Below are 13,376 nucleotides of genomic sequence, written 5' to 3'. Positions count from 1 at the left end.
CAAAAAAAAAAGGGTGGAGGGGGGAGAGGAAAAGAAGAACAGCTTAAAGTTGTTTGTTATTGAAAAGCAGATAAAGGAAAACAAACGATTCAAGCCCTGGGAGAGAGAGAGAAAGAACACAGAATCACACAAAAGCGCATAAATATTGCAAAAACAACAACAACAACACTCCTTAATCATCATTCTGGATAAAAACTTTGTTGATTGGCCTAAATTCCAAGCACTTACAATTATATATATATATATATATATATATATATATATATATATATATATATATATATATCTTATATATATACACATAATTTTAAAAAATAAAGTCGACCTATGCAAAGTATATAAATGCAAGCAAGGCTGACGCCAGACATCTATTCAACTATTGATCGATTGATCTAGCTATCAATTTATCTGTCAACCTCAATACGACTACTTTACCTAACCGTTTTTCTCTTTCACTATATATATATATTATATATATAGGCCTATATATATGCCTATATATTTATATAGATATATATAGAGATATAGATAGATATAGACATGATATATATACTTGTTTTTCAATGTGTTTAATTCAGAACTATGGGAATGTTTCTATAATGTTATAATACTAGGGAAGGAGGACGTTGTTAATACAAATGCACCTCAATGAGTTGAGGGACTGTGCCCGTTACACCATACACCTTTCTGACACTGCTTTGTGTGTTCCAAAATAATATAAAATAAGAAAGATCCAACAAAAAAGAAAACAAAGTATATTGTCGATGGTATAAAAGCGAGGAGGCCTAAGCCTTAAGAAAGATAATTCAAAACAATGCCAGGAGCAAATCGTTGCTAGACTTTCTACCTAAACTATAATGGCAGGTAAAGGTTAAACTGAATTCCAGATCTTATTACTCGATAGAATCGTTTCACTATGGCCAGTGGCAGTTGAAATAAGTAAAAGAGATGAGGCCTACGTGTTGTACATGAAAGTAGCGCTATATAAAAGCTAGAATTATTATTATTATAATTACGTATGTCAAGTTTGTATTTAAACTAAGACATATTATATCAACATTATTTGATTTACGTATTATCTTAGCCATACCTATTGTTTCAACGCGATGTCTTGATATTTCTACAACTTTCGTCAACAAAAGACACATTTTAAAATGTATTAATAGTAATAAAATAGAGACCAACTTTTGTTGAAATTTTTTTTATTAAAAACAACAAGACGATACATTGTAAGAAAAAGATCGAAATGAAAAGATATTTCGAAAATGTGGGAATATATTTGAAGATTTTCACCATAAAGTAAACAATGTCAAGGACGCTCAATTGAACTTCAAACTTGCCAACTTAATAAATGATACCAACACAAGAGCTTAGAAACATTCCAATCTACATGCTAAAGTGTACACCTAGAGCTTAGAAACATTCCAATCTACATGCTAAAGTGTACACCTAGAGCTTAGAAACATTCCAAGCTACATGCTAAAGTGTACACGTACAGTACTATTCAACGTTTTAGAAACAGAGCTTATCAACTTCCATTTATTTTGTACACCGGAGACACCAGAAAGGCATGTATTGAAAATCTCCACTCTATGAGTCTGTGGTTTGGATTTCTGGTCTAAGTTTTGGACTCAATGAATTGTAAAGTTTAATGGTGAACTGAAATAATTGTATGTTGACATTTTGTATTTCTAATTACCCGCTAACGCCGCAGCGGTAAGCGACTCAGATTAAACGGTTTGAGACTTTCTATCAACCCCAATGTATACAGCGGAATTGAAGCCGTTTTCAATTCGCCAATATTAATCTTCTCAATTTTTTTTTTTACCTAGGGATCACCAAGAGGAAAGGGGAAAATATTGGTCTCTAGATTCTCCTACTATTGCGTATTTGTGTGCGCATTTATTTCTGTATATACATATATATATATACATGTGCGTATGTACATATATATATATGAGACTGAGCCGTCCAGGCACCATATCCAGATCTGATTCATGAATCTGGACTTGGCGTCCATGTATATTTCACGTTCTAACTTACTAACATGCATTTAACAACTCTATATATTAGTAAGACGATAGACACAACTGATCCAAGGAAATGATCAGGAAGAAAAAGATGTACCAGATGTGTAAAGAGAGTCATCAAAAGCATGAGCCCTTATATACGCAGGGAAAAAACAACAACAACTAGGCTACCTCCTCACGCGGTTTCTCTCACTTGTCTGAGCTCTGAATCAGAGCTAGGAGAGAAGATGACATTTCGGCTTGACTCTATCACTATCTGACCTAATGCAGGCAGACAGATTTGTTTATTGATTTTATCAGGAAGAGAAAGGAAATGGTCTACCACACCAACCTGACTATCAAGTCCTTTTTTGGGAAAGGGTTGGGGTTGGGGAGAGGGCAGTAATCTCTCTGTTGTGGCTATACACATTTTAAAACAGAAACTTTGTTCTTAAATTTATTTTAGTGAAACTAGTTTAAGTTATTATTTCGTCTTTCGTCTGCTGAGTTCTATTCAGTTTTTGCCAACTTCATCTTTATTTCAATGAATTGTCTATTTCAGTTTAATCTCTAGTAGCAACCTGACAAAGTGAGCCGTCTGCTACAACGCTCAAAGAAGAAGAACAACAACAACTGCAATACATAAGAAACATTTAGCATACTGAAACATATTTCAATAGCAAGTCTATTAACAACGAAATGTTTATTTTTATTTCGCTTTTTTTTAGTCCACATTTTCTTCCTTGTCAAATTGTTTTTCATTTTTGTTTTGCTTTTATTTCGTTAACGTTTCCGTTTATCAAATTTCGTTTTCTTCTATGAACATTTTTGTTTCCGTTTGCCCCTAACTAGACCAAGACAATTTGTGTCTGCCCCTAACTAGACCAAGACAATTTGTGTCTGCCCCTAACTAGACCAAGACAATTTGTGTCTGCCCCTAACTAGACCAAGACAATTTGTGTCTGCCCCTAACTAGACCAAGACAATTTGTGTCTGCCCCTAACTAGACCAAGACAATTTGTGTCTGCCCCTAACTAGACCAAGACAATTTGTGTCTGCCCCTAACTAGACCAAGACAATTTATGTCTGCCCCTAACTAGACCAAGACAATTTGTGTCTGCCCCTAACTAGACCAAGACAATTTGTGTCTGCCCCTAACTAGACCAAGACAATTTGTGTCTGCCCCTAACTAGACCAAGACAATTTATGTCTGCCCCTAACTAGACCAAGACAATTTGTGTCTGCCCCTAACTAGACCAAGACAATTTGTGTCTGCCCCTAACTAGACCAAGACAATTTGTGTCTGCCCCTAACTAGACCAAGACAATTTATGTCTGCCCCTAACTAGACCAAGACAATTTGTGTCTGCCCCTAACTAGACCAAGACAATTTGTGTCTGCCCCTAACTAGACCAAGACAATTTATGTCTGCCCCTAACTAGACCAAGACAATTTGTGTCTGCCCCTAACTAGACCAAGACAATTTGTGTCTGCCCCTAACTAGACCAAGACAATTTGTGTCTGCCCCTAACTAGACCAAGACAATTTATGTCTGCCCCTAACTAGACCAAGACAATTTGTGTCTGCCCCTAACTAGACCAAGACAATTTATGTCTGCCCCTTGGTTTTGTTTCGTTCCCATTGAAACAGATGAAAAGTGAAACACCAGACCTACCCATGAAAGATTGTTTTAACATCAACCGTCTCAGAGGTTGCACCATGGAGGACTGAAGCGATCGACTGGTATATCTCTAAATTACTACGTCGTCTTAACGATTCAGGGCTGGGATTTTTACAACCACCAGAGAACAGCATTGAGCAGAACTACAACTTCAAACTTGGCACACAATGCTCAAAACCAAAACGAATATGAAAAGAAATAGATTACAAGTTATGTAAAGTCAAGATGTCTAAGCTATCCTATATGTCAGCATTATCCATCCACCTTCTAAAAATAACAATGAGGTGAATAGAACAATATAACTTGTTGCTGTTGTTAATATAAATAGAAAATAAGGATTGGATTCTAGAAGAAAAACACATACACACACACACAAAAGCTATATTTTATTTTTAGAGTGTAAATACTAGATTGGTTTTGTAGCAAAGGGAGGTAACAGAAGTAATAAAATTGCAAGGTAAATTATTAGTTGTACTCTCTTGTTTCAGATATTACCTCTCTCCATCCACTTTTTGGTTCTAAAATGTGTAGGCCAACACATCTCGGCAAGAGATGTCTGCTTTCCGCATAGAATGTGGAAATTCAACAAGGTAGCACTGACATATGTAATTCACACATAAAAGTATGTACAAGAAAGAACTAGATTTTAAATAGTTAAAAAAAAGGCTTAGTTTTTTGTTTCTTCACTTGTTCATTTTCTTCACTAGTTGCAAGACTGGGATTTCCCATTCGAAGTAGTCATGTGTCCAAAAAAAAAAAAGGTATAGATGCTTCCTTACACTTCTTGCAACCGTTGCAGTTTTGAAAAAAAAGAATAGATCTATTTCATTGTCTTTCCCTTTCCAGGGTAGCGAGTGTTGTATAGATCCAAAGATTCTGTTCTTACGTAGGCCTGTATATTACATAGTGGATTATTTTCTGCTTGAAATGTAACCAAATTTATAATGCACTTTGTTTTAAACAAAATACTAATCACCCTAACCAAAACATTAACAGTCAGTGGTTTAAAGTCCTTCCTTGTTTCATTCACACAGTGGCATATCATAGCATAGATGGATTCCTTAGCGAGTCACTAAAACTTCTATTGGGGCTCATTTCCAGAGTGATTCACATAATTCAACATAAGCGTATTTGCATACAGACTAAAAAACAACAAGTCAAATCTATGCTGTTTAGAGTGACATGTTAGACAAGGTACACTTTCATTGGAAGAGGATACACTTGAAAGGCAAGGGAAAAAAGATAACAATGAGTAGCCCTACATATGACAGTCAATAGGTAGCCTTACACATGACAGTTAATATGTAACTTTACACATGACAGTCAATAGGTAAATTTACACATGACAGTTAATAGGTAGCTTTACACGTGTCAGTTAATAGGTAGCTTTACACGTGGCAGTTAATAGATAGCTTTGCACGTGACAGTTAATAGGTAGCTTTACACATGACAGTTAATAGGTAACTTTACACGTGGCAGTTAATAGGTAGCTTTACGCGTGGCAGTTAATAGGTAGCTTTACACATGACAGTTAATAGGTAACTTTACACGTGGCAGTTAATAGGTAACTTTACACATGGCAGTTAATAGGTAGCTTTACACGTGACAGTTAATAGTAGCTTTACACATGGCAGTTAATAGGTAGGTTAACACATGACAGTCAATAGGTAGCTATAAACATGGCAACTCTACATCTACTCATTTTTTGTTTTACTATTAAAACTATTACTTGACACTTTCTTGAAGGATGACAATGTAAGGTGGAAACTATTACTTGACACTTTCTTGAAGGATGACAATGTAAGGTTGAAACTATTACTTGACACTTTCTTGAAGGATGACAATGTAAGGTGGAAACTATTACTTGACACTTTCTTGAAGGATGACAATGTAAGGTGGAAACTATTACTTGACACTTTCTTGAAGGATGACAATGTAAGGTGGAAACTATTACTTGACACTTTCTTGAAGGATGACAATGTAAGGTGGAAACTATTACTTGACACTTTCTTGAAGGATGACAATGTAAGGTGGAAACTATTACTTGACACTTTCTTGAAGGATGACAATGTAAGGTGGAAACTATTACTTGACACTTTCTTGAAGGATGACAATGTAAGGTGGAAACTATTACTTGACACTTTCTTGAAGGATGACAATGTAAGGTGGAAACTATTACTTGACACTTTCTTGAAGGATGACAATGTAATGTGGAAACTATTACTTGACACTTTCTTGAAGGATGACAATGTAAGGTGGAAACTATTACTTGACACTTTCTGGAAGGATGACAATGTAAGGTGGAAACTATTACTTGACACTTTCTGGAAGGATGACAATGTAAGGTGGAAACTATTACTTGACACTTTCTGGAAGGATGACAATGTAAGGTGGAAACTATTACTTGACACTTTCTGGAAGGATGACAATGTAAGGTGGAAACTATTACTTGACACTTTCTGGAAGGATGACAATGTAAGGTGGAAACTATTACTTGACACTTTCTGGAAGGATGACAATGTAAGGTGGAAACTATTACTTGACACTTTCTGGAAGGATGACAATGTAAGGTGGAAACTATTACTTGACACTTTCTGGAAGGATGACAATGTAAGGTGGAAACTATTACTTGACACTTTCTGGAAGGATGACAATGTAAGGTGGAAACTATTACTTGACACTTTCTTGAAGGATGACAATGTAAGGTGGAAACTATTACTTGACACTTTCTTGAAGGATGACAATGTAAGGTGGAAACTATTACTTGACACTTTCTTGAAGGATGACAATGTAAGGTGGAAACTATTACTTGACACTTTCTTGAAGGATGACAATGTAAGGTGGAAACTATTACTTGACACTTTCTTGAAGGATGACAATGTAAGGTGGAAACTATTACTTGACACTTTCTTGAAGGATGACAATGTAAGGTGGAAACTATTACTTGACACTTTCTTGAAGGATGACAATGTAAGGTGGAAACTATTACTTGACACTTTCTTGAAGGATGACAATGTAAGGTGGAAACTATTACTTGACACTTTCTTGAAGGATGACAATGTAAGGTGGAAACTATTACTTGACACTTTCTTGAAGGATGACAATGTAAGGTGGAAACTATTACTTGACACTTTCTTGAAGGATGACAATGTAAGGTGGAAACTATTACTTGACACTTTCTTGAAGGATGACAATGTAAGGTGGAAACTATTACTTGATACTTTCTTGAAGGATGACAATGTAAGGTGGAAACTATTACTTGATACTTTCTTGAAGGATGACAATGTAAGGTGGAAACTATTACTTGACACTTTCTGGAAGGATGACAATGTAAGGTGGAAACTATTACTTGACACTTTCTGGAAGGATGACAATGTAAGGTGGAAACTATTACTTGACACTTTCTGGAAGGATGACAATGTAAGGTGGAAACTATTACTTGACACTTTCTTGAAGGATGACAATGTAAGGTGGAAACTATTACTTGACACTTTCTGGAAGGATGACAATGTAAGGTGGAAACTATTACTTGACACTTTCTTGAAGGATGACAATGTAAGGTGGAAACTATTACTTGACACTTTCTTGAAGGATGACAATGTAAGGTGGAAACTATTACTTGACACTTTCTTGAAGGATGACAATGTAAGGTGGAAACTATTACTTGACACTTTCTTGAAGGATGACAATGTAAGGTGGAAACTATTACTTGACACTTTCTTGAAGGATGACAATGTAAGGTGGAAACTATTACTTGACACTTTCTTGAAGGATGACAATGTAAGGTGGAAACTATTACTTGACACTTTCTTGAAGGATGACAATGTAAGGTGGAAACTATTACTTGACACTTTCTTGAAGGATGACAATGTAAGGTGGAAACTATTACTTGACACTTTCTTGAAGGATGACAATGTAAGGTGGAAACTATTACTTGACACTTTCTTGAAGGATGACAATGTAAGGTGGAAACTATTACTTGATACTTTCTTGAAGGATGACAATGTAAGGTGGAAACTATTACTTGATACTTTCTTGAAGGATGACAATGTAAGGTGGAAACTATTACTTGACACTTTCTGGAAGGATGACAATGTAAGGTGGAAACTATTACTTGACACTTTCTGGAAGGATGACAATGTAAGGTGGAAACTATTACTTGACACTTTCTGGAAGGATGACAATGTAAGGTGGAAACTATTACTTGACACTTTCTTGAAGGATGACAATGTAAGGTGGAAACTATTACTTGACACTTTCTGGAAGGATGACAATGTAAGGTGGAAACTATTACTTGACACTTTCTTGAAGGATGACAATGTAAGGTGGAAACTATTACTTGACACTTTCTTGAAGGATGACAATGTAAGGTGGAAACTATTACTTGACACTTTCTTGAAGGATGACAATGTAAGGTGGAAACTATTACTTGACACTTTCTTGAAGGATGACAATGTAAGGTGGAAACTATTACTTGACACTTTCTTGAAGGATGACAATGTAAGGTGGAAACTATTACTTGACACTTTCTTGAAGGATGACAATGTAAGGTGGAAACTATTACTTGACACTTTCTTGAAGGATGACAATGTAAGGTGGAAACTATTACTTGACACTTTCTTGAAGGATGACAATGTAAGGTGGAAACTATTACTTGACACTTTCTTGAAGGATGACAATGTAAGGTGGAAACTATTACTTGACACTTTCTTGAAGGATGACAATGTAAGGTGGAAACTATTACTTGACACTTTCTTGAAGGATGACAATGTAAGGTGGAAACTATTACTTGATACTTTCTTGAAGGATGACAATGTAAGGTGGAAACTATTACTTGATACTTTCTTGAAGGATGACAATGTAAGGTGGAAACTATTACTTGACACTTTCTGGAAGGATGACAATGTAAGGTGGAAACTATTACTTGACACTTTCTGGAAGGATGACAATGTAAGGTGGAAACTATTACTTGACACTTTCTGGAAGGATGACAATGTAAGGTGGAAACTATTACTTGACACTTTCTGGAAGGATGACAATGTAAGGTGGAAACTATTACTTGACACTTTCTGGAAGGATGACAATGTAAGGTGGAAACTATTACTTGACACTTTCTTGAAGGATGACAATGTAAGGTGGAAACTATTACTTGACACTTTCTTGAAGGATGACAATGTAAGGTGGAAACTATTACTTGACACTTTCTTGAAGGATGACAATGTAAGGTGGAAACTATTACTTGACACTTTCTTGAAGGATGACAATGTAAGGTGGAAACTATTACTTGACACTTTCTTGAAGGATGACAATGTAAGGTGGAAACTATTACTTGACACTTTCTTGAAGGATGACAATGTAAGGTGGAAACTATTACTTGACACTTTCTTGAAGGATGACAATGTAAGGTGGAAACTATTACTTGACACTTTCTGGAAGGATGACAATGTAAGGTGGAAACTATTACTTGACACTTTCTTGAAGGATGACAATGTAAGGTGGAAACTAGTCGGAAACTCAACTACATAATTTATTCATTTAGGTCAAGGTAAAATTTCTCCCATAGCTAAGTTGATAGAGCGTCGCTCTAATAACGCGAATGACTGAGATTGATCCGTAAAATAACAATTTTGTATCTCTTTATTTGTCAATGACTAATAAAATATGACTGCTTCATTTGTTATATTAACTGCACAAAAAGTAGGAATTGATTTTTTTTTTGGTAAAATTTTCTATTACTTGTTTTAATTCCAATGCATAGACATATATATATAGACTGGACGATAAAGTAAAAATTATTATAGGAAACATTTGGGAAAAGATAAGTTTGTATGAGTTATACAGCAATTATGAGCAGTGTAAAATTAAAAGTATTATAGTTTGTTTTTTTTCAGCCATAACCGTGTGAGTCTCATCGCACTAGGGCACCGTGTTGAGAACTCTATTCTCTGATAACACGGACAAGGAAAGCGGCAGTTCTTCTCAAAGCTTCTCTGTCTCCGTACAGAGCCAGCTCCTCATGCAAACCAGCTTTTGTTTCACTCAAATGGCCTTGTTTAGGGTGTAGTGTTGCGCACTCATGTAGGATGTGGTTGACTGTTTCGACGTCGTCCCGACAATGCCTGCAGCGTGAGTCGAAGTTTGGTTTAATTTAGCAAAATAGGCACCAATTGGACAGTGTCCCGTTCTGTACCTAGCGATTATCACCTGTTCTTCCCTATTTAGCTGCCACCATTCGTCCGATTTTGAGGGCCCTTTTAAGTTTTGCCAGACTTCCCTTCCCGTATTACCGTTTTCCCAGCTTTTGCTCCATTTATTTCTTGCCCATTCGTCTAATATCGCACGCGCCTGCTCAAAAGTCTGTGGCTCGTCCACAGGGTCCAGTTTTGTGCCGAGCTTGGCTAATAAGTCAGCTTTCACATTACCCTCCACATCCACGTGTCCAGGTACGTATTGGAATGTCGTCCGAATTTTGTGTTTTTCTTGGAGGCGTCCCACGCACGCCAGTGTTTTTGCCAGTGGTTCCGGGAGCGTATCTGCAGGGCTTTCAATGGCTTGTAGGCTCGACAGAGAGTCTGTAAACAGCACAATAGGACTGGGTTGTGCTGTTTTCTCGTTAAGTCGTTCTTCAATGTACTCTACTGCATTTTGAATTGCAACCATTTCAGCTACGTAATTGCTCCTGCCAGAACACGCACCTAGAATCTCATCGTTCTCAATCGAGCCAGGGAATTGAACCACCACACCACACCCAGAGGTTTTTTGTCCGAGGTTCTCTCTCGTGGAACCATCTGTGTACACTTTAATGGAGTCAGCTGGGTACTGGGCGACAGTTTTCCTGGCAGTGTTTCGTAGAACAGTTTTTGTGCATTACTTGTTGACTTCTGGGTCAATCAACGATTTCCTCACCTCTGGGACTCCAGGAGCATTCGCCGGAGAAGAAGCCCCATGCAGAGTGAGAGCTGCTCTGTTCTGGGGTAAATCGACTTCTTTGGACAATTGCCGCACCGAGTGCATGAAAGAGTTCCGCTTTAGCCGATTTCCGCCCTGCCAATTGTCGACCAGACTCCTGACTGGGCAGTCTTCTTCTAGCCGTTTGAATTTTTCATAAGCGATCATAACGGCTCGCTCCCTTCGTAATCTCAGTGGTGGGAGATTTGTCATGACCTCACATGCCGCAGTTGGCGTCGTACGAAATGCACCACAAATGAGTCTAATTGCTTGGTTCTGCACTGAGTCCAGCCCCGCTAGAGACGTTTGTGAGGCATAGACTTGTGCAAGAGACGAGTACTCCATCCTCGACCTTACCGCTCCAATGTAGAGGGCCCGTAACACGTTCGCTTTGGCCCCCCACTTGGTCGTGGCTAACCGCTTGACTACCTTAAGGCTCTCTGACGCTTGCTCTCGCACTGTTCTCACATGGTCGGACAAACCCATTTTTGGGTCCAGGGTGACTCCCAGGTATTTCGGCTTGGCTTCCATCTTTAATTCGGTACCATTGATTGAGAGAGAAATCTTTTCTTTATAGATATCTTCGCCAAGGGTGAAAAGGGTCCAGACTGTTTTCGCACAATTAACCTCCATATTCCACAAACGTGTGTAGCAAGAAATCGTGACTAGGTCACGTTGGATTTCCGCAGCTAGAGCGGCTGCAGATCTCCCAGTTTTCCAGATCAGCAAATCGTCCGCAAAAAGTAATGAGCGACACCTTAGGCGTTTGGTCAAATCGTTGATGAATACCAGAAAAAGTGTGCATGAGAGCGACGAGCCCTGAGGCAACCCCTGCTCGAGTACCTTCTTATTTGACAACTGCTCGCCATAACGTGTTTGAACTAACCTGTTCGTTAGGAAGCTTTTAATCCATCGGTACATATTGGAGTTTACCCCAAGGTCCATCAACTTAAGCAACAAACCTTGTCTCCAGACTCTATCGTACGCCTGTTTTAGATCCAGAAAGACCGCGAGTGTCGACTCACCCTTCTTCTCCCTTCCGCCTCTCTGAAAACCGTCTGCCACCTCTTGCATAAAGACTGTAACCTGATCCATTGCACTACGCCGCTGTCTGAAACCACCCTGTTCCTGACAAATTAAATTGTGGGACTCTAGGTACCACGTAAGCCGTCGGTTAATGATTCTCTCCGCAACCTTCCCCACACACGATGTGAGGGAAATTGGTCTGTAACTCTCAGGGCTGTTTGCATTCTTGCCCTTTTTAAGGATAGGAACAATGGTAGCCAATCTCCATGCCTTAGGGAAGTCGCCTTGAATCCATGTCCGATTTAGTAAGCCGTGAAGTTTTAGGAGGCCAATCGTTCCAAGATTTTTTAGCATCTCAGCGCTGATGCCATCTGGCCCCACTGCCTTGTGTAGTCTCGCCTTTTTTTATCGCGAAAGCCACCTCCATCATGGTAAAGGGCTCTGAGAATGTTTCCGCCCCAGCCTTGCTGTCGACCCATTTGCGTTTTTCATTGGCTCTTCTAACACGGTCAAGGGCCATCGACACGGAAGATTTTTTGTGTGCTTTGGAGACTCCAGCAAAATGTTTGTTCAAAGCCTCCGCTCTCTTCTTATCAGTAATAACAGGGCCACTTGGTGTTTGCAGGGGCTCCGCTACCCTCGGTTCCCCCACTCCAGCCAAGTTGTTTAGTAACTTCCATGCCTGCCGTCCATCCGCGAGGTCCAGGTTCGCACAAGTCTCCGACCACTTTTTTAACGATTCTTCTGACACCGTATCCCTTACCAATGCCGTGAGTTTATTGTAGGCTCGTCTCGTCTCCTCTGTTTTTTGTCTAGCATGCCGTCTTCGTGCTGCTTTTCGTTGTCGGACAAGACGTGCCAACTTTCGAGACCAAAAGGACCGGTACTTGCGCTTACCACTGGTTCGCGGAATGGCCCTACGAGCCGCAGATAAAAGAGCCTTCACAAAGAGGCTGTAAGTTGCGTCAATGTTCTCAAAATCAATATCAAGTCTTTCCAGGAGTGTATCTGATGAAATCCTGAAAAGCTCCCAGTCCGCCTTAGCGTACACCCACTTACGTCTAGGGCAGGCTGTTTGCTTTGTCGTTCCGAGATCAATTGAGACCATTAGCGGCAGATGATCCGATCCCAAGTCCCCCAGGACGTCTAGTCGACTCTTAGCAACTATGTCCGCAGACACCAGGCACAAATCTGGTTTCGATTCCCCTCCATGCCCGGAGTGAATGAATGTGTTTGGAGAATCAACGTCGTTGAGGAGAACCAAATTTGTTCCGTCGCATAAGTCGAGTACTTTCTGTCCTGAGAGATCGGTTGTTGTACAACCTATAACCTGGATTTTGGCATTGAAATCGCCCGCCACTATCGTTCTGGTGCTGGAGAGGCTTTTGTTATCGAGTGTAAGGACACTTCGCGGTGGATTATAGACATTTAGGCATTCAAATCTCTGTCCATCCTTAAATATTTCAACCAAGAGCGTGTCGGTCTCACCACATCCTCGTGAGGTGGCCCCCTTCACACGAGCAAGCAAAGGGTTCCTGACAAAAGGGACTAACTTCTGACATTTTTCACAGGAACAGGTAAAGGCCGTGAAGCCCGAGAGCGAGGGCACACAGCTCCGTTTCCTACCAGCGTTGCCAGCTTCCTGCACCAAGAACGCATCGACCTCGAGTTCCGACAGCAGTCTCTCAATTTCAGGCTTTTTGAGTCGCAATT

Source organism: Biomphalaria glabrata, chromosome 1 (assembly GCF_947242115.1).
Source record: "Biomphalaria glabrata chromosome 1, xgBioGlab47.1, whole genome shotgun sequence".
Classification (NCBI taxonomy): Eukaryota; Metazoa; Mollusca; class Gastropoda; family Planorbidae; genus Biomphalaria; species Biomphalaria glabrata.
Note: the sequence above shows the minus strand (reverse complement) of the source record.